The 21396-nt window shown below is 41.0% G+C and overlaps 1 long non-coding RNA gene and 1 pseudogene across 1 annotated transcript in view; one reads left to right on the top strand and one right to left on the bottom strand.

Moving 5' to 3' along the window:
• Positions 4555 to 6335, bottom strand: Gm5704 (predicted gene 5704; annotated as a pseudogene).
• A 5443-nt stretch (positions 6336 to 11778) lies between these two features.
• Positions 11779 to 21396, top strand: part of Gm31815 — a 75384-nt gene continuing 65766 nt past the window's right edge. The window contains exon 1 of the long non-coding RNA XR_865679.2: positions 11779 to 12063. This is a non-coding gene — a long non-coding RNA (predicted gene, 31815). The remainder of the gene's footprint in view (positions 12064 to 21396) is intronic.

Genomic DNA, 21396 nt, shown 5'->3' with positions numbered 1-21396 from the left:
AAATAACTGTATCTTATGTCAACAGTGGAGAAAATGTATAGAAATAAAATAGACAGAAAAAAAATTTCTTCAGAGGTAGGACCAGAGCAGAAACATTATTTTTTGGTGCTCAGGGAAACCCAGGTAACAGAAACACAACCTCAGTGCCACACCCTTTCACGTCAACAGCTTCACACTGGCCTCCTGTAGCTGGATTTCCTTTATTTATTTATTTATTTTTAAATTTATTTTTATTAGGTATTTTCCTCGTTTACATTTTCAATGCTATCCCAAAAGTCCCCCATACCCAACCCCCCAATCCCCTACCCACCCACTCCCCCTTTTTGGCCCTGGGGTTCCCCTGTACTGGGGCATATAAAGTTTGCAAGTCCAATGGGCCTCTCTTTGCAGTGATGGCCAACTAGGCCATCTTTTAATACCCTTTATTTATTTTTAATCAACCTTTCCTAGTGCAATTAGAACATTTGGTCAAAGTGTTTCTATTTATTTATTTATTTATTTATTTATTTATTTATTTATTTAATGCATATGAGTACACTGTAGCTTTGTGAACCACCATGTGGTTGCTGGGATTTGAACTCGGGACCTCTGGAAGAGCAGTCAGTGCTCTTAACCACTGAGCCATTGCTCTAGCCTGGTCAAAGTGTTTCTTATTTGTGGCAATTATGTCTAGCATATGTCTGGCAACCATTATATTCAAAAAGAAGGAAGATGGAAAGAAGAGAAAGCCATAGAAAGAAAACAGAAGGCTATGATTGTGGGTGTGAGCTAACAAAGGAAGAAGGCCCACAGGTAGGTGCTACCCTTTGCCAAAGCATTCTCATTTTACTGAGTTCTCCTAAATTCTCCTCAACTGATTTAATATCTCTTTAGCCACTAGAGGGAAATGTCATCATGTCTCCTTTAGGAAAACTTCCTAAAGAAAACTCCCCGCCCCCCCCTTCTACTGGAGCCTGTTTCTTCTGGACCATATCAACACGAATCACAATTTCACACACTTCTTCCAGTTAGGTTGTTACAGAAATTAAGCGACATTTTAATAAGGTGGCAACTATCATAAAATGACTTGGATCCCTACTGTAGATGGCTCTCATTTTTTCTTTATTCCTAGAAATCAAAAGATAGTCTAATTGCTCCCCTTAAGCTCGCATACGTGTTTGGGTGTACCCTGTGTTACAAGCTGTTGATATACTGTTACCTCAATGTGTACTTTACTGTCTTCCATAAAACATGGCTGGGAGTGGAGTGATAGGTCAGAGGTGACAAGTGCTGGGTGTTGTTCTGGAGAACCTGAGTTTGGGTCTTATATTCACATGAAAGCTCACAACTACCTGTAACTCAAGATCCAAGATACTTGATGCCTCTTTTGCCCTCAGAGGACTGCTGCCACACGTATACATATTCCTCCCAGCACATATACATAATTAAAACAAAACTAATAAGAAAACAAGACTAGACATTCTGCAGGAAAGTATGGAATCTTTTCCTCCCAACTATTGTCAAAATATATTGACAAAAATTGAACAAATATCAAAATATATTTTAAAACACATTAAATTTTAATGTGTTAAATTTTATTTATTTAGGCATTATCATGACATTTCATAAAATAGAAGCAATGTAATTTCTAAGTAATAGAGAGAAAGAGGGTGGAGAGACTGAGAGAGAATAAGAGTTGTGAAAGCTGAGGAATTCTAGAATCTTCAGGTAGCAGGCTGGAGAACCAAATGAGCCAATGCTTCATTTTGCACTTTGGCCAACCATGGAAGGTCAAAATGACTGCCAGGAGAAGGTCTCCTCAATCCATAGCCAATCAGCTTTCCCTATCTGTTGGGCCTCACCTCACCTGATCAGTCATACCAGGCACTTCAGAGGGCAGCTTTTCTTTACCCTGCTCCATAGTTCAAACACTGGTCTCATGCTCAAGCACCCTCACAAGACGTACCTGTAATAACGTCTAACCAATATTCATACTCACTGCCAAGATGACTCATAGCTATCAATCCCAGAGAAACCTATTCACAAAGAACTGTGCTGCACTTTTTCTGTAACAGGATTTGTGAGAACAGGAAAAAGAAGTAATGTCCTGAACATAAAGGTGTTCATACGATTTGAGAGCCTGTGTATGGTGTAGCCTAATGGTTCTCAACCTGTGGATCATAACCCTCTGGGTGATCAAACAACCCTTTCACAGGGGTCACGTGTCAGATATCCTATCAGATATTACATTGTGATTCATGACAGTAGCAAAATTATAGTTATGAAGTAGCAATGAAATACTTTTCTGGTTGTAGGCCACCACAACCATATTGCCCTCTGTTACAAAGGAAACATGTGGGCCCAATTTAAAATGATCCTTGAATCCACTACCGAATGCTTCCAACCTAATCCCTTGTAGAGAAACATTCTCTAAAGAAAGAAATATTTCTTTCACAGGGATCTTCCCATTGTGGTTCAAAAGTAGGAACCCATCTTCCAAGAGGGCTACTTCCCAAAGAAAACCAGGAGATCATCTACAGCTGGTGGAGGGAGGAGGTGGTGTTAGCAACTATGTTTGTTGGGCCTGACTAGGGTTCCATCTTTTTCTGAGGGGGCACATGGCAAATCCGCAATAGAAAGAATTTCTGATGATGGGGGAGGTGCAATTAGATGTCCTTGGATTTGATCTTACATACAGAGAACTCAGGCTGAATAAAGCTTCTTGTCTTCTTTAAGTACTGGCATACTACAGTCTTGTGTTGTCGGTCCAGGGGTGGGAAAGCACAGTCTGAGATGTGGGAAAGCCAGAGCTGATTCCGGGGTTTCCGGGCCTGTGATGAGGCCCGAACCATGGATTTCTCAGACTCTTGGACATCCAAGCACTGCTAGGAGTCCTGAAAGAGCAGAGAACTTGTCCCAGCAGGGATTGTCCTTACCTTGGTGGAGACAGGTTTAGTCTTGTTAAGTTGTGGCTCTGTAGTCGAATGAATCCATGGCTCCCCACAGCGGATCTTGATGAAAGCAACAGTCCATGGTTCTAAACAGTTTATTGGTTGTTTCATGGTTGGAAATGGATGAATAATGTTCCATACCTACTTCTCAGGGTAGACCTGAAATTAAATACCTTTTGCAGGGAGGAATGTCTGGAAAGGGAAGCTTATTGGCTAAGCCCTCTGGGCTTCTAGGTACCTCATTAGCACGTAGAACTCTGTTTTGGGCCTATGTGACCATAGGACACATTTCTTTTATATGAGGAACATGATATATATTCCAAGTCAGGAGTCTGGCAGGGAGCTGGAGTCGCCTAAGTCTCAGGTGTGTGCCCACAGAGTCTCCAGGTCTCACCAAGCTCTACCTTACCAAACTTCCTGGCATGGTTTTACGTCTCACAGCATGTTAGTGAAGGAGCTGTTTAGATGATGCAGCCTAGTCCTTCACGCCAAGTCTATATGTTATAGCCCACTGCTCCTGGGCTTCCAGTCTTCCTAGCCAGCTACTGTACAGAATACTATAGGCAATATTGAAACACGATGGAAAATATTTGTGTATGGTAAGCATATTTTCTTTCAACATTTTTTAAAAATTATTTTTATTTTTGTGTGTCTGTGTACCTGGTGTGTGTGTGTATGTGTGTGTGTGTGTGTGTGTGTGTGTGTGTGTGTGTGTGTCTGTTGGTTTTGGTCAGTGTTTTATCACAGCAACAGCAACCAAGTAAGGTAGGCCTTGCTTGTGTGGAATTATTTGAGTTTTATTAACTGAGGTTGGAAGGCCCACTCTGACTGTGGGGGAGCCACTCAGTGGGCTGAGTCCCTGAACCGCACAAAAAGGGGGAAGCTGGCTAGACATAGCATCCATGCTTCCTTTTCCTTCCTTCCTTCCTTTCTTTCTTTCTTTCTTTCTTTCTTTCTTTCTTTCTTTCTTTCTTTCTTTCTTTCTTTCTTTCTTTCTTTCCTTCCTTCCTCCCTCCCTCCCTCCCTCCCTCCCTCCTTCTCTCCCTCCTTTCTTTCTTTCTTTCTTTCTTTCTTTCTTTCTTTCTTTCTTTCTTTCTTTCTTTCTTTCTTTCTTTCTTTTTTTCGAGACAGGGTTTCTCTGTGTAGCCCTGGCTGTCCTGGAACTCACTCTGTAGACTAGGCTGGCCTCGAACTCAGAAATCCACCTGCCTCTGCATCCCAAGTGCTGGGATTAAAGGTGTGCACCACCACTGCCCAGGAGCTCCATGCTTCTTGAGTTCCAATTCAGTGTGACCACTGCCTCAGGCTCCTGCTGTCACCCTCCCTGCTCTGATGGGCTGTACCTTGTGAGGTTAGCCAAATAAACCTTCCTTTCTTGAGGTGCTTGGGTTGAGGAGTATTTTGTCACAGCAACAAGCCACGTCACTAAGACAGTGTGCATGGGAACAGAGGATGTCCCTTACAATGGTGTGTGAGAAGGAAGTTCTCCAACAGTGAGTCACCTTTCTCCCTACTATTTCTACCAATAGTTTTATGATGATTTATTTTTTACTTTGTATGTATGAGTATTTTTGCCTGCATGTATGTCTGTGCACCATGTGCATGCTTCAGGTCAGATGGAGTGGAAGTTACAGAGTTATGAGCCTCTATGTGAGGGTGTTGAGAATTGAACCCTAGTCCTTTGGAAGGACAGCCAGTGCTCTTAACTAGTTTTAATGCAGAAGGAATAAAACAAGAAGGCTGTAAAACCAACGAGCAGCCTGCAAACAATCCTGCTATAGCGGGTGCAGTCTGTCCCAGGGTTGGGATAAAGAACTGCTATCTTCCAGCCAGAGGGATGAGATAGTGGAAACAATGAACTCTCACTTCCAGATCAAGACAAGCAAGCAGTGGTCAGCCATATCCTGGAAGGACTTGGCAAACTCACTCAGTGTCTGCATGATCTGTTCAGAGACTGGGGCAAGGTCAATGTTCACATGGCTCTCTTGAGCAGGGGAAAGCATCTGGGATGTAGAAAGGATGGAGAAAGCTGACTTTGTTCAGCCCGCCAGCCATTCCAGGCTTTTGTGCATGTTAGCCAAGGCTTTGAGGTCACTGACATCACAGAGAATATCTTGTGGAGGAATGAGTTTGTCACAAGGGTTTCCAATCAGGACTTCAGACTCCTTGCCAAAGGCTGCCCTTATGAAGTCTTCTTCCTCCTCCCTCGCAGGCCTTAGCTGTTTGGGCTGAACCATGTTAGTCCAGTTTGGCAGCGATTTCAAGAGTCTGCTGATACCATCATCTTTTGCCCAAGATACACTGATGACAAATTTCTCTTTGGACTAGACAATGACCCTGCTGGCTATGGAGCGCATGCCCTTGTATTCCTAGAGCTTCACACACACACATCATGTTGAGAAACTGATCTGAATACACACTCAAGTCATGCATCAGGTTCATAAGGTCATAACTGTCTTCTCCACGATGATTGTGCTCTGTAGAAGAGGCCTCGGCACTCCCAGAACCTTCATGGTGTCTGCATTAGCTAGGATCTTCAAGAGGGCTGAGTTTTTGGTGATGCCTTCAGTCTCCTTGTTGATCTCAGCCAAGACCTGATTAAGGAAGATATTCTTGATATACATGGTGAGAAACTCTCGAAAAGGACACTGTTTGGCAGACTCAATCTCTTGAATAAGTCTCAGCAATGGATGGAATGTGACGGTAATATTTCTGGCTCCTGGTTTGCAGACAAATTTTGTTCCTCCACCTTCAATTAAGTTGTCATCAGGACCACCTTGAAGTTCTCCACTCCGATTGTAGAGCTCTCTTCTCTCTTCTTGGAGATAGCTCATACTGATAACATGGGAGGATGATTCAAACTTGAAAAGAGAATTCTTTGGCCTTTGTGGTTTCTTCTTGGCAAAAAAAAAAAAAAAAAAAAAAAAAAAAAGGCTGCGAACTTTCCTCTAGTACTAGCAAAGCTTAGATGAGCTAATGGTCCTGAGGCGGTACGTGTGTTCTTCATATCCAAGTATTCAGTCAACAGCATCTGTAGCACGTCCTGGATCTTCACCCACACTTCGGCCATGTCATATAATTTGATCTCTTCCTGCTGTGTTAGCTGGGTCCCAACAGAGTCCTGAAGGACCACAGAGTTTGCAGTGGCTACAGCGTTAAACTTAGCAAACAACAGTTCCAGCAGTTCTGGAAGTAGCAATGGCTGTTGTCAATTCTGTATAGTGCTGAATGACCAGTTCATCTAGGTCACGGTCATACTTCTCATAGGCATCTTCAAGGCGACCTTTCTCATTTTCTCAGTCTTCAGCGTCATCACTGGTAGACAGGGTCCTGGTCACCGAGATGAGGAGTCCCGTAGGGTCTTTGCTCTAGCTGACTGTGCTTCTGTTATTACCCACCAGCTGCTTCTGCTGCCATCTTGATACGGGAGAGAGAGCCATGGGGTGAACATATCGAACCACAGAAAGTACCTTAAAATATAGTAAAAAGGGAAATTTAAAAGTCTATCTGTGGAGGAATGGAGGGAATTTACCATGTGTGAACTTTCCTGGAGTGGAAAGTGCTCTTGAGTCAATGAGTGAATGGCAAGTGAGTTTGAAGGACCTTATGGTTCTCTACCATAGGCACTGTAAAGTTAGGCCACACAATTTGTTTTAAATAGTTCCTCAGCAATATATTAGCCTGTGCTTACTATGAATTTACTACTGTTTAAACTTTAACTTTTTAATAAACTTTAATAAAACACAAATATGTTAGACATCTATACAAAAAAAAAAAAAAGGCAAGGCTGTAGTTTGCGCGCACATGGTGTGGGTAAGCAGAAGCAATGCTTTGTGTTGAAATGGACCCTGCACCCAGCCTACTGAGGAGAAGCCTCTGAAACCACAGTCAGCAAAAGTCAGTCTTCATTTTAATTGTCTGCATCAGGTCAGGTACTTTATCATAGTGGTGAGAACCTGGCACAATAAGCACATGTTATAATGCTAGAACTTATGGAGGCAATTAGGTCTCCTAGTGTATTGTGTAGCAATTTTCTCTGAGGTGAAAACTTTCCAATTAAGAGGAAAAGGTCTTAAGACAAAGGATATAAAGAGAAAGAGAAACAATTGGCTACTTTAGGATAGGGTGTGTTAATTCCACAGATATTCCACAGGGGAAAGACCACTGACCCAAATAGTGGCCACATTAGTTAAAGCAAGCTTTTCTTCATTTACAAGAGGAGCTGTCTTTCCCGAAAGGAGGTTTCAAGAGATCAACAATGGACATGAGGAAGATAAGGTTTAGTAGCTCAGGAGTAGGGGTTTCCAAGAAGGGCATTTGGCAATATCTGGCAAATAGGCCCAGTTAAAAAGGCAGAACATGCACATAACAAGTTGATCGTAACAACCTCCTGAAACAAGGACAAATTTGGAAGGTGGTCCTTACTGTTAGCATTTCTTCTAGGCTCCGCCCAACAGTTACCTAGCAACAGCCAGGCTTGCTGTTAAAGGACTGTTTGCGCTCTCGCTCTCTCTCTCTCTCTCTCTCTCTCTCTCTCTCTCTCTCTCTCTCTCTCCCCATGTGTTCCCGGCCAGCCTCTTCCCTTCTTTCTCTCTTCTCTCTCTTTCTGTCTTTCTCTGTCCCCTTCCTTTCTCTACCTCCACTTCCTTCTCACCACCTCAGCTTCCCATGCCCCAAATAAACTTCATTTTAGACTAGACCCTTCATATAGCTGGTACCTTGGGGGACAGAGTGCCTCAGCATGCACCTGCTAAGGCACCCCCTCCTGTTGCATCTTGTGCCACACTACAGAACGTATCACTAACAAGGTAGTCTGATCATAACATTTTGAAACAAAGCCATCATTGCTGTTTCCTAGAACAGGCAATAAAGAGTCATGTTTAGCTAAGGTTACAGGTAGAGCATAGCTCAGTCTGTAAGAAACAAAGATTTAATCACAAACAAGAATGAATCTCATTTGTTTTTACTATAAGATGGCTTTCAAAATGGAAGCAGATTGGTTTGTCAGATGTTTAACAAGGAGGTTAAACAACAGGACATTCTAGAGCAACAATTCTCAACCTGCGAGTCATGACCCTTTTGGGAGTCAAGTGAAACTTTCACAGGGGTCACATCCTGCATGTTATTATACTTATATTATTATTCATAACAGTAGCAAAATTACAATTATGAAGTAGCAACAAAAATAATTTTATGGTCAGTGTGTGTGTGTGGTCACCACAATACAAGGAACTGTATTAAAGAGTTGTAGCATTAGGAAGAACCACTGTTCTAGAGGGAGGTAAAACACTCAATCCTGAAAAACATTCCATTAAGACAGGAAGAAAGCAACTCAAAATAGCCTCAGGAAGTTCCTGAAACTGATCAGCTTCTCTAGACCCTGGCCTTCCCCAAGAGTATATAACCAGTAAAGGTTACCGAGAGTGACTTGAGAGAAAAAAAGTTGCACAAGAGACTTTTGAGACAAGTTCAGATGCCTAAGGAAGCAGAAGGCAGCTGAGCAGCCTGAAAGAAACAGGAAGCAGCCAAAATGCCCAGAAAAGATAAATATTAGCTGAGCCACATGGAAAAGACACTGTCCTAGAGCTGCCTGCAGATTGTGCAGTGTACTCCAGGTTCACAGCTTCCATCAGCTGTCACCCATGCTCTGGGTGGGCCCTGGTGGTAGAGCTGTCTTTGAGTCAATTGCATTCCTGTAACTAACTCATCACCTATATTCCTGAAAATAACCTCAATAAAACTCATTGATTCACCAAGGTAGACTTTGGGGCTGTCTGTATTTTGGCAGTCATCAGTTCCCTATATGAGTTTTCATTTCCCCAGGAAAAGTTGATCACACAGCAAACTGGTCTCATAGTAAATGCCTACAGTAGAGACGCAGAAATAAAAGATCATTCTCTACCCCCAGGAGTTCGCCATGACTAAGGAGACAGGCATGAAGGTGATAGTAGTCATTTGTAGGTGTGTTGACTTCTCTAGGAGAGACATTTGTTCTCCCCAAATAGCCACCAACAATAGATTAAATTAGCTGTTCTGCTCAAGCCTCACTTGGTGAGCCAATGAGTTTATCAGGATAACTTACAGGAACAAGGGTGAAGGACTGTTTACAGGAGCAGGAATAGTCCAAGAATAGCTTTGTTACATCAAGATTCCACCTCAGTGCAGATGACAACTTCACCATACCTGCTCAGGTGGAATTCCCCTCCAATTAATCTTCTAACCTCTTTGTCGTCTTGAATCTCTCAGGACCATGTGCAACCGGGCCAGAATTATGTGTAGTTGAGAAGGGGGACAGGAAGGAGTGGTTGGAGTCTCATGTGGGTGTCTAGTGATCCTCTCACACCCTTGATGATGGTTTCTTGGAGGTAATCACACAGTTGTTCTGAGTAAGGCGGTAGTGACTGCTATGCTTGGAGGAGCATCACACAACAGCAGGGTTGGAAACAAAATGAGCAGGTTCAAGATATGAGAGACCACACAACAATTAAGGAAATAGAAAGCATAAATTTGAAAGTGAACATGAGGAGCATAAGAAGAGTTGGAGGAAGGAAGGGGAAGGGAGGAATGATGTAATTTATATTTTAATTTCAGAAAGTCAAAAAATATATATTTTTTAAAAATGGCCTTGATATCATCTATTGAGTCTAGTTATCCAAGGCCTCTTACATATATCTCTTGGGTGTAGCCATGGTGTCGGACATAAAGTGACAGCACTCACTCCTTGCGTCCCAGTCTTCTCAGACTTGACTCAGTCGAAGCTTCTAAAACTGATGTCCCTGGCAGTGCAAAGTGGCTAGAGATGGCTAAGCAGCAACCAGGGCAGCTTGAGAATAAAGCTGAAAAAGCACTCTGTTCTTCAGACAGAGATCTTCAGTCGCTTAACCATCAGCTGTCCAAGCAGATGCAGCCGATACAATGAGATAACGTTTCTGGTAGAAACTAGTGGAGTTTGGGGGAAACTGGATCTAACCTGATCTGATCAGCTCAAAGATATCCAAAAGTTACTCTTCCTTTAGCATCCACAGGGTGCTGTGCACATTTACCCGGGTATTAGGAGTCATTGTTCAGAGATTTTACCCTTGTCTACTACCTGGTATTTTTCTATATATCGATTTATTGCTCAATTGACCAGTTAACAAATCTTATCAATTTTAATTTCTGAATATGGAAGATTGGGTTCATCAAACCCTATACTCAAGGATAACTAAGCAGTTTATGCAGTCAGCTATGTATTTATTTGTGAGACTAACCCAGGACACTACAGACATTGGGAATAGATGTCAGAGCTAGGAAGATATTGGGAAAATTACTCTTAATGAAGAGATGAATTTCTTCTCTTGCCTTTTTATTTCATATTTGCTTGGTTCATTTCTTTCCTACTTCCAGAAGCTGGGAGTGACTTAGAGACTGCTTCACCAGGCCAGCAGTTATCTGTCCTAAGTTGGACTTGTGCGTTGACTTGAGACACTCAGAGCACATAACTCCTGAAAATCAAAGGCAGAAGTTGGACTGTCTCTCACAAAATTATGAGCTTAATTCACAACATTTTGTAACTAAGCAGCTCTCTAGGTCTCAATCTCTCTCTCTCTCTCTCTCTCCCTCCCTCCCTCCCTCAATATTTCTTCTCCCTCAGCTAATTCCCAGATGATGGGCTACATTGTGTCGCTACCTCTTTCTTTAGAGGGTTAGTGCTCCCTGTAAGTCAATTGAGCTACATCAGTTCAGGAAATACATATTTCTCTAGAAAGCCACTTTGCTTCTTTTTGGACCCATCTCAGAAAGTTTAACTAGATGGAAGTGAAAAATAATAAAGTGTCTCTTGATTCACAGGTTTTGATTTCATCGTATTTGTCTGCCATTCTTGTGAGCTTATGAGATAGGGGTGGGGCATCAGGGAAAGAGATGTGGGCTTTAGGATCAAGAAGTTTCATTTTAGCCTAGAAACAGTGTATCCTTAAATGAGTAATTTAATGTATTGAAACCTGTAGTTTCTTTCCTGAAAAACCAGGAGGAATGGTGTCCTCATAGTGTCTGCTTCCAGTGTGTGCCATTTCTCCTGACCTGACAAGCCCTTCTTTTACCTTTCTCCTTTCTTGATTTGAATCCTTCTCATCTGCTGTGAAATGAATGCGATCCCCCAAGCAAAGCAGAATTCATCTTTATCAGGACACTGTGGTCACTTGCAAGATAGGACTAGCTGACTCTGGATGTTTCCTTACAGAAGAGACTCCAGCTGCTCCCTCTTGCACCTCTTGCATGTGGCTCTGCCCTAACTGCACATGGTCTTCCGATCTTGAGACATGTTAAAATATAGAGAAATTGGAAGGTTGACTGGGAAGCAGGGAGATTCCACTTATGCATCTATAAGGAAACCATCATTGTGTGTGTGGTGGGGGGAGTCTGCAAATGCTACGGATGGACAATTGACTAATAGAAGTAAGAAAGCTTTCCCTGAAAATTTGTGATGATTCTTTGTATCTACTGTACCTTATAATGGTTGGAGCCATAACACCTTTCTTATTGCCTGTCCCAAGAATGGTTACAGGCATATAAAGAGAGGGCTGAAAGATGGCCTGTATGATTAGTAAAACTACTAATATTTCAGTAAAAAGTACTTAGCAGAAATTAGTCAAGTGATGGGTGAGTTGAGAATCACAGTTTTGCAAAGTAGAACTACTATATACTTGGTGCTTAAGCATAATCTTGATTATCAACAGTTTTTTGGCCTGTGTTGCTTTAATGTGTCCATTTTCCCCATACTACTTATGGTCACATTAATGATTTGCATAAAGAGATAGACAAAATCTCTCAAGTAACCTGTGGATGGCCATCTTGGTTAAGATGGTTTTCCCCTTTCCTCAGTCCTCTATTAGCTACTCTTGTAATTCTCTAGTGTCTGCCTATATTAATTAGACCAGACATAAAGACAATGCATTCAACCATTGACTCTATTATAGTTACCATTTTTTCTTTAAACCAGGTTTGCTTCTTGCCTCACACGGGTCATTTCTCTGCTGACATTTGCAGGGACCCCCTCCCTTCCATCATCATCATCGTCATCGTCATCGTCATCGTCATCATCATCACCATCCACACTGGTGTGAGGCTTTCCATTGGTGTAGCTGCGGCTTCTGTAAGAACCTGTCATTCATGGCCCATACGCAAGCCCAATAAACTCATTGGCCCTCCAAGACAGGCTCTGGGGATATCATACTTTGGTTTGTTGTGTGGTTTGTTGTTATGATGAGGGCTGGGCATTTGTTTGTATCTCCCTATGGAATGAATTCTCATAATACCATCCTTGGAGAGTAAGTTCTAGTTACTGTTTTTCTGTTTCCTGGGACATTGCATTTCCCCTTCCCTTTGAACTGGTCCTAGCTATATATTCTTTGTACTATTTAACTAGCCTCAGCATCCAGGGCCTTTTAAAAACACTGTAACTAAGAATAAGAAAGGAAAGCTCAAAGAGACAGATTTAGAGCAAACGGGTTGTTTAATAAAACTCTGCTTCAGCTGTCTTCATAAATAGATGTAGTGATTTCTATTTCAGTTCTCCTGATTCCCATCTAGTATTTAAGAAAAAAACAATAAGCATTGGTTTTTCTTCAAGGATAGAATTTGCCCTTTTCCTTGCCTACCATTTCACCAGGAGAACTGTGAGTTTTTCTCCTACGCAACTGAGATCAACACTGTCACTGCTACCAAATAACTCATTTGTCACCGTTTTCCTGTGTGATTTTTTATCAAAGACGCACAGGTGAGAGGCTACGTCCTTGTCTCTGCTCCCTCCTCTCCTGCAGCCTTAATGTCTCCAAGGAACTCCTCACACCGCAAATATTCAGGCCCAGAGCCTGAATGATCTTAAATGGTCCTGTAGAAACTCCAGTTCTGTTTAAATCTCTTTAGGGGGTGGCAAGCAACTAGTTTACTCTGGCTCCCATCTATCTGGTCCTGCCTTACCTCTGTTTTGGAACTCCACTACACAATTACCTCAGAATTCTGGTATCACTTTCTCACCTAAAAAAAATGTCTTCCAATTATACTTCCAACATGTACTTACCTTCATTTGGCATCTCATCAAAGATCCCCTCATCTATTTCATTTTATACTTAGCCATTGTTAGCTTTGTCTCGGTCATTTGTAGAGCTATCATGGAATTTTCATAGCTTATAGCTTTTCTCTTAAGCAATCAATGGAGAACATAACAATCTGGTGTGTGTGTGTGCGCGTGTGCGTGTGTGTGTGTGTGTGTGTGTGTGTGTATCAATTGTCCCAAACGCTGGATCTTCCAAATTAGACTAAAATTATCATATATTATCTACACTCTCTATGCACATTCTTATTTTTGGTTCCTCTTTTGAGGTTTGAAAAATAATGGTTCTCAGAACCTAGTCCCAGGTTTCAAGAGTTTTCCACTCTGTTGCATTGACAAAAATTAGAAAACAAAACCTATACACCTGTAAATATAAAGTACCATGATGGTTAACACAGTTAACACAGTTGGTGGTGTCAGTTCCAAGCAGCTTACAGTTGGAAGAAAAAAAAATCTTTCATAAACTAAACACATCTCCCCACCCATGCTTTTATTTTATATTGAAATGGGGTTTTTTTTTCATACAATATATTCAGATTATGGCTCCCCTCCTCCAATTTCTCTACATCCTTCCCATCTCTGCACCAGCCCAACTCCAGGTCTTTTCTCATTCTCTCTTAGTAGAAAACAAACAGGCATCTTTTTAAAAAAGAATAAAAAGTAATAATTTTTTAAAAATCTAAATAGAAGAAAACAGACCCAAAGAAAAAGCACAAGAAACACAGATAGATGCAGAGACACACAACTTAGTAGACACAGAAATTCCATAAAAACACAAAATCTGAAACCATAATATATAAACAAAAGACCTGTAGGGTAAGAAAAAAGGAGGAGGGAAATGCCCAATAAAACATTATGGGACCAAAATAAATTAACTAACTAAAAAAATACTTTAAAAAATACCATTGAGTCCATTTTGTATTATCATATACTGTTAGATATGAAACCTGAACTTAAGATTGGTTTCTATGTCCAGTGAGACTCTGTTGGAGAAAAGTAGTTTTTCATTTGCTTCATTTTGATTTTCAATTATACATAGTTTGGGATGTAGGCTTGTGTCCATCTCTACTGTCAGCCCTGGGAGCCTGCCAGCCCTGTGCATGCTGCCACAGACTCTGTGAGTTCATATGTACATTGGTCTTGCTGTGTGACGGCTTTGTTTCCTTGGTGTCCTCCATCCCCTCTGGATCTTATAATCTTTCTGCCTCCTTTTCCATTTACATTTTTAAAGCTATAGACTTGCCGGTCTCTTAAGGAATATGTTGCGTGAAATTTAAGGGAGTCCATAGGACCCTGTTCTCAGTAGTGAGGGAGTCTGCTTTCATCACCATCGTTACCCATATGGAAAAGTTCATCATGTCAGCAGATAATCATGCTTCTAGATCATGTTGAGTCTGTTACAAAGAGCAATGGCATCTCTCCTGGGAGAATAAAATGAGGCCAGTTTCTACTATCACCATGTCCCCATACACACTCTCTTGAGACTAATAAGATCATGTAACACAGCTTGAGTAGTAGAAAGACTGGAAACCTTGAAAAAAAAAAAGAACACCAGAAAAGAGGTTAAAAGGCCTAAGTTCAGATTCACTTATCTTCCTGGCTCTTTACTTTACCATCTGTAAAACGGAGTGATTAATGTAGATAGATGGTCTACATGCCTTTACAAACAGCAATGGGCTTGGAAGATGGCCACTTCAGACTCCATATCACCTGCGGCTAGCAGTCTCAGCTAGGGTCACCTGTAGACTCCCAGGAGCCATCTCCATCCCAGATCTCCAGCTCATCCCAGAGATGCCCCCTGACCAATTTCCATCCTCTCTCCCAGCTCTCTCCCCCTCCCCACCTATACCTGATCCTCCCCTTTCTCACATAGTTCCCTTCCTCCATCTACCTCTGATCTCTTTATTTCCCCTTCTGAGTGAAATTCCTATATCCTCTTCGGGTACTCCTTGTTACTTAGCTTCTTTGGGTCTGTGGATTATGACATGGTTATCCTGTATTTTATGGCTATTGTCCACTTACAAATGAGTACATACCATGTATGTCTTTCTGGGTCTGAATTACCTCACTCAGGATGATATTTTCTAGTCCCATCTATTTCCCTGCAAATTTCATGATATCTTTGTTTTTAATAGCTGAATAGTATCCCATTGTGTAAATGTACCACATTCTCTTTATCCATTCTTCAGTTGAAGGACATCTTGGTTGTTTCCAGTTTCTGCCTGTTATGGGTGAAGCTTCTGTGAACATATTGAGTATCCTTGCAGTATGGTGGGGAACCTTTTGGATATATACTCAGGTCTTGAGGTAGAACTATTCCCAATTTTCTGAGAAGTAGTCAAATTGATTTCCAAAGTGGTTGTATATGTTTTCAATCCCATCAGCAGCAGAAGAGTGTTCCCTATGCTCTGTATCTTCAACAGCATGCGCTGTCAGTGGAGTTTTCGATCTTAGCTGTTCTGATTGGTGTAAGATGGAATCTCAGAGTCACTTTGATTTGCATTTCCCTGATGACTAAGGATGTTGAACATTTCTTTAAGTGCATCTCAGCCATTAGAGATCCCTCTGTTAACAATTGGAGCAGGGACTATCTCTGACTCTGTTGCCTGTCTTTGGCTCCCCTTCCCCTACCTGGACTATATTGTAGGGCCTCAGTGGGAGAGGATGAGCTTAGTCCTACAGGAATTTGATATGCCAGGGCAAGTTGGTACCTATGGGGGGGTCCTTAAGGGGAGGGAGTAGTGGGGGGAGAGACTTGTGAGGGTTGGACTGGGAGGAGAGGAGGGAAGTGGGATACAACTGATTGTAGGTATAAAGTATATATATATATATTAGTTAAGTAATGAAAAGAAAAAAAAGAGGATGGGCTTCCAAGAGATAATAATATAACAATAAAATACAACAAGATAAAACAAAAACAATCACATCAGATGTACAAGATGAACCATCAGAAAGAAAAGAGCCCATAAGAAAACATAAGAATCAGAGAACCACTCACTGAACATGCAGGAATCCCATGAGAACACTAAACTGGAAGCCATAATGTATACACAGAGGACCTGATAAAGGCCTAAGCAGGCCCTGTGCATGCTGTTTCATCTCTGTGAGTTCGTATGAGCTTTTCTTATGTTGATTCAAAGGGCCTTCTTTTCTTGATGTCTTCCATCCCCTCTGGATCTTCCACTCTTTCTACCTCCTCTTCCTTGGGGTTCTCCGGGTCTCGGGGAAGGCGTTTTGATGGAGACATCTTGATTTAGGCTAAGTGTTTCATGGTTCTCTCAGTTTCTGCATATTGTCTGACTGTAGGTTTTGTATTTATTTCCATCTGTAGAAGAGAGCTTCTCTGATAATGGCTGTGCAAGGCACCCATCTATGAGCATGACAGAATGTCATTAGTAGTAATTTTGTCACTATGTTTTATTTTTATTTCTAAATTTTTTTAGACCAGTAGTAACTAGTTTTACCCTAGGTTTCTGGACTACCTACTTTCAGGTTCTTAGTCACCTAAGCAGTATCAGGTATGAGACCCTTCTCACGGAGTGGGTCTTAAATCAAATCAGACATTGGTTGGTTACTCCCACAAACTTAGTGACAGCATGGCCCTAACATATCTTGAAAGCAAGACAATTTTGTAGATCCAAAGATTTGTGGCTGGCTTGATGTGCATGTATTTGTTTTGGTGCCAAAAATGCTAGAAAACAGGGCTGAAGGCTCTATGTAGGCCCAAGCTCAACTTTTCCATGTTCAATGAGTTATGTAGGTGTTGTCTTCATCAGTGGTGCCTTGCTGTCAGTGTGTGGACAGTAACCCATAGTCTTGGTAACAGACTGGGTTTATTTAGGGATTCCCATGGGACCCCTTTCCCCAGCAACTCAATTAAATGCATCCAATCCTGATCCTGGAAGCTTCACTTGGTGACAAGAGATGGCCAGTTGGGGCTCTATCTCCCCCATTATTTGGCACTTTCATGTAGATCACCTTCATATATACATATATTTTAGGAAGCATTACTGTATAAGGTTTCCATTGCCCCTCAAATGTCCTTTAATCTTAGCTGCCTTTCCCCATCTCCCCTCTTCACCCCCTCTTGACCCTCCTATTCCAACACCCTTTCCATCCATAATCTTTTCGTGTTCCATAATTTTATTTCGTGTTCCTAATGACTTCTGTCTGTACCCTCTAGTTTCTTACTATGGGCTGCAGTTTGTTTATCATTGACTTAACAACTAATATTCACATATAAGTAAATATGTCCTGTATTGGTCTTTCTGGCTTGAAGATAACTCATTCAGGATGATTTCCCCCAAGATCCACTCATTTGCCTGAAAATAACTTGATGTTATCTTTTTTAAACAACTGCATAATACTACATTGTATAAATGTACCACATCATCTTTATCTGTCCTTCTGTTGAAAGACAACTTGGTTGTTTCCAACTCCAGGCTATTATGAATAAAGTAGCAATGAACATGGTTGAGCAAGAGTCTTTGTGGTAAGATGAAGCATCCTTTAGGCATATACCCAAGAGTGGTATAGATGGATTTTGAAGTAGATTTGTTCCTATCTTCCCAAGAAACCATCACACTGATTTCCATACTGACTATGCAAGTTTGCATTCCCACTAGTGATGGATAAATGCTCCCCTGGCTCCACATCCTCACAGCAGGAGCTGTCACTTGTTTTACTGATCTTAGCCATTCTGACAGGTGTAAGATGAAATCTCAAAGTAGTTTTGGTTTGCATTTCCCTGATGACTAAAGGTGTTGAACATTTAAGTGTTTCTCAGCCATCTGAGTTTCTTCTGAATTCTGTTTATATCTGCACCCTACTTTCAATGGGTTTAGTAAGTTTTTTTGATATCTAATTTTTGGAGTTCTTCATATATTGTGGAAATTAGCCCTATGTAGTTGGTAAAACATCTGCTGCTCCTGTGCCAATGAATTCAAGTATGTTCCCTTTTTTTTTTTTTGACCGTTTATTTGCTGTTTTTATTCTTTTTTTTTAATTAGGTATTTTCCTCGTTTACATTTTCAATGCTATCCCAAAGGTCCCCCAAACCCACCCCCCCAACCCCCTACCCACCCACGGCCCCTTTTTGGCCCTGGTGTTCCCCTGTACTGGGGCATATAAAGTTTGCAAGTCCAATGGGCCTCTCTTTGCAGTGATGGCCGACTAGGCCATCTTTTGATACATATGCAGCTAAAGACAAGAGCTCCCGGGTACTGGTTAGTTCATATTGTTGGATGTTCCCTATTTTCTCTTCTGCCAGATTCAGTGTATCTGGCTTTATGTTGATATCTTGGATCCATTTGGAGTTGAGTTTTATTCAGGGTATGAGTATGGATCTATTTGGATTCTTCTACATGCAGCCATCCAGTTTGACCAGCACCATTTGTTGAAGATGCTGTCTTTTATGCAATATATTTTTCTGACTTTTTAATTTAAAAAACAAATTGGGTGCCCATAGGTGTGTGAATGTATGTCTGGATCTTCAATTCCGTTGGTCAACATACTTGGGGTGTTGTTGTTGTAGGCTAGTCTATGTTTGGGGTTTTGTTTTGTTTGCCAGCTGTACCATGCTGTTTTCATTACTATAGCTTTGCAGTACAACATGAAATCGGGATTGGTGATACCTCCAGTTCTTCTATTACTCAGGATTGTTTTAGCTATTCTGGACTTGTTTGTGTGTTTGTTTCCATATGAAGCTGAAATTTGTTCTTTTAAGATCTGTTAAGAATTGTGTTGAAATTTTGATGGAGACTGCACTAAATCTATAGATTGTTTTTGGTAGGATGACAATTTTTACTGTGTTAATACATCTTTCCATCTTCTAATTTCTTCACCTTTGTTCTTCACTGACTTGAAGTATTTATCATACAAGTCATTTGCTTGCTTGGTTAGAGTCACCACAAGATATTTGATATGATTTGGGGCTTTGTGAAGGGTGTTGCTGCCCTGATTTCTTTCTCAGTCCATTTGTATATGGGAGGTTCCTGTTCTTTTTCTGAGTTAATTTTATGTCCAACGACTTTACTGCTGCTTATTATTTTATTTATAGTAATAAAACCAGCATGGTATGGCCGTAGGAATTTTCTGGTGGAATTTTTGTGTCACATGTATACTATCATATTACCTACAAATAAAGATACTCCAACTTCTTCAATTTATAGCCCCTTGATCTCCTTCAGTTGTTTTATTTTTCTAGCCAAGACTCCCAGTACTATGTCGAATAAGTATGGAGGTTATGAACAACCTTGTCTTATTCCTGATTTTAGTAGAATTGTTTTGAGTTTCTATTTACATTGATGTTGGCTCTGGGCTTTCTGTAAAATGTCTTTATTTTGTTTATGCATGTCCCGTGTATTTCTAATGTCTCTAGGACTTTTATCATAAAGGGTGTTAGATTTTTGTCAAAGGCCTTTTCTGAATCTAATGAGATGATCATGTGATCTCTGTCTTTCAGTTTGTTTATATGATGGATTACATTTATCAAGTTATGTGTACTGATCCATCCCTGCTTCTCCAAGATGACGCCTACTTGATCATGGTGGATGAGCGTTTTGATGTGTTCATTTACTGAGAGTGTTTGCATCTATGTTCATAGAGAAATTGTTATCTTTTGATTTTGATGATCTGGGATTATGTCTTTCTGTTTTCTTGGATGTAGTTAACTTCTTTATGTTGGAATTTTCCTTTTAGCAACTTCTTTAGAGATGAATTTGTAGATACTACTTAACTTTGGTTTTTGTCATGGAATGTTTTATTTTCTCCATCTATGGTGAAAAATTTCTGGGTGTAGTAGTCTTGGCTGGCAATTGTGGTCTTTTAAAGAAAGCCCATTTGTTCAGGGCCTTCCGGCTTTTAGAGTCTTCCTTGAGAACTCGGGTGCAATTCTAATAGTTCTGCTTTTATCTGTTATTTGGTCTTTTTCCCTTACAGCTTTTCATGATTTTTTTTCTTTGTTCTGTTTGCTTAGTGTTTTGATCATTATGTTCCAAGGGGGAATCTCTTTTCTGGTCCAGTCTATTTGCTGTTCTGTATGCTTTTTGGACCATGGCAGGCATCCCATTCTTTAGATTATGGACATTTTCTCCTATTATTTTGCTGAAAACATTGTCCATGCCTTTGACTTGCATGTCTTCTCCTTCCTCTAGTCCTATTAGTCTTAGAATTGTTCTTTTCATAATGCCCCAAGCTTCCTGGATGTTTTGAGCCAGAAGGTTTTGTTTGTTTTGTTTTGTTTTGTTTTAATTTAACATCTTCTTTGACTAATATAACTTTCTGCTGTCTGTCTTGTCTTCAATGCCTGATACTCTTTCCTCTATTTCTTATATTTTGTCTGTGAAACTTACCTCTCTTCTTCCCATATGGGTTACTAAAGTTTTCATTTCCAGACTTCACTCAGTTTGGGTTTTCTTTTTTGATTCTATTTCCACTTTCACGTATTGAATGATTTTGTTTGTGTTTCCACAGATTTATTTAAGGGATTTATTCACTTCCTCTTTAAGGACCTCTGTCATATTTATAAAGACTGTTTAAAGGTCATTTTTGTGTGTTTCAGCTATGCTGGACTATCCAGGGCCACTATGTGATGTTCCTGGGTTCTAGTGGAGCCATATCATCCTGACCATGATTATGTTTTTATACTAGTTAGACATCTGGGATTGGGATGGTTATAATTCTAGGTTCTAATATCTGGTTTTGTATCTGTTGGATGGTGATTTGTTTCTTGATTTCTGTTTCCTACTGGTTCTTAGGAGAGTGTGGTGACTGTGTGTTGCCTAGTAAAAAATTCTTCTGGGGATTTGGTAGGTGTGTGGCCCCTGGAGTTCCTGGTAAATTTTGTTTCTGACATTTAGGAATGGGGATGAACTGTGGCTGGATGACAGTGGATATAGGAGGGAGAAAATTATGGTTTTACACTAGAATCTATTTAGTTAGTCCCCTGGGAATGGGGGCAGAGTAAGGAAGGATACATCAGATGGTCTGCTACAGAGCTCATGATGAGGTTGGAAGATTGAACTTAAAGGAATGGAGGGAGAGGTGAAGATCTCCAGGTAGCCCTCTTGCTTTCCTGGTCAGAGTGGGCTCCCAGGGAGTGCCTGCTGAAGTTGAAGGTTGGAACAAAGCAATGGGTCTGGAGAAGGAAGTTTGGAGGCAAAGCTCTGTGTGGAGCCAGGAGGTTGGGGAGACTGCCTCAGGTATTCTTCTGCAGAGCTGAGGGGATGAGACTGGGGCATTGGATCTGGAGGAGAAGAAGAGAGAGAGAGAGACGAAGATCTTTAGTCTGCTCATTCTACTTCTAGTAGTAAGACAACCCGAATGGCGAGAACATTCATTTTCCATCCATAGATCTCCAGCAAGGTAAGAGAA

Source organism: Mus musculus, chromosome 1 (genome assembly GCF_000001635.26).
Source record: "Mus musculus strain C57BL/6J chromosome 1, GRCm38.p6 C57BL/6J".
NCBI lineage: Eukaryota > Metazoa > Chordata > Mammalia > Rodentia > Muridae > Mus > Mus musculus.
Note: the sequence above shows the minus strand (reverse complement) of the source record. Positions and strands in the feature narration are given on the sequence as shown.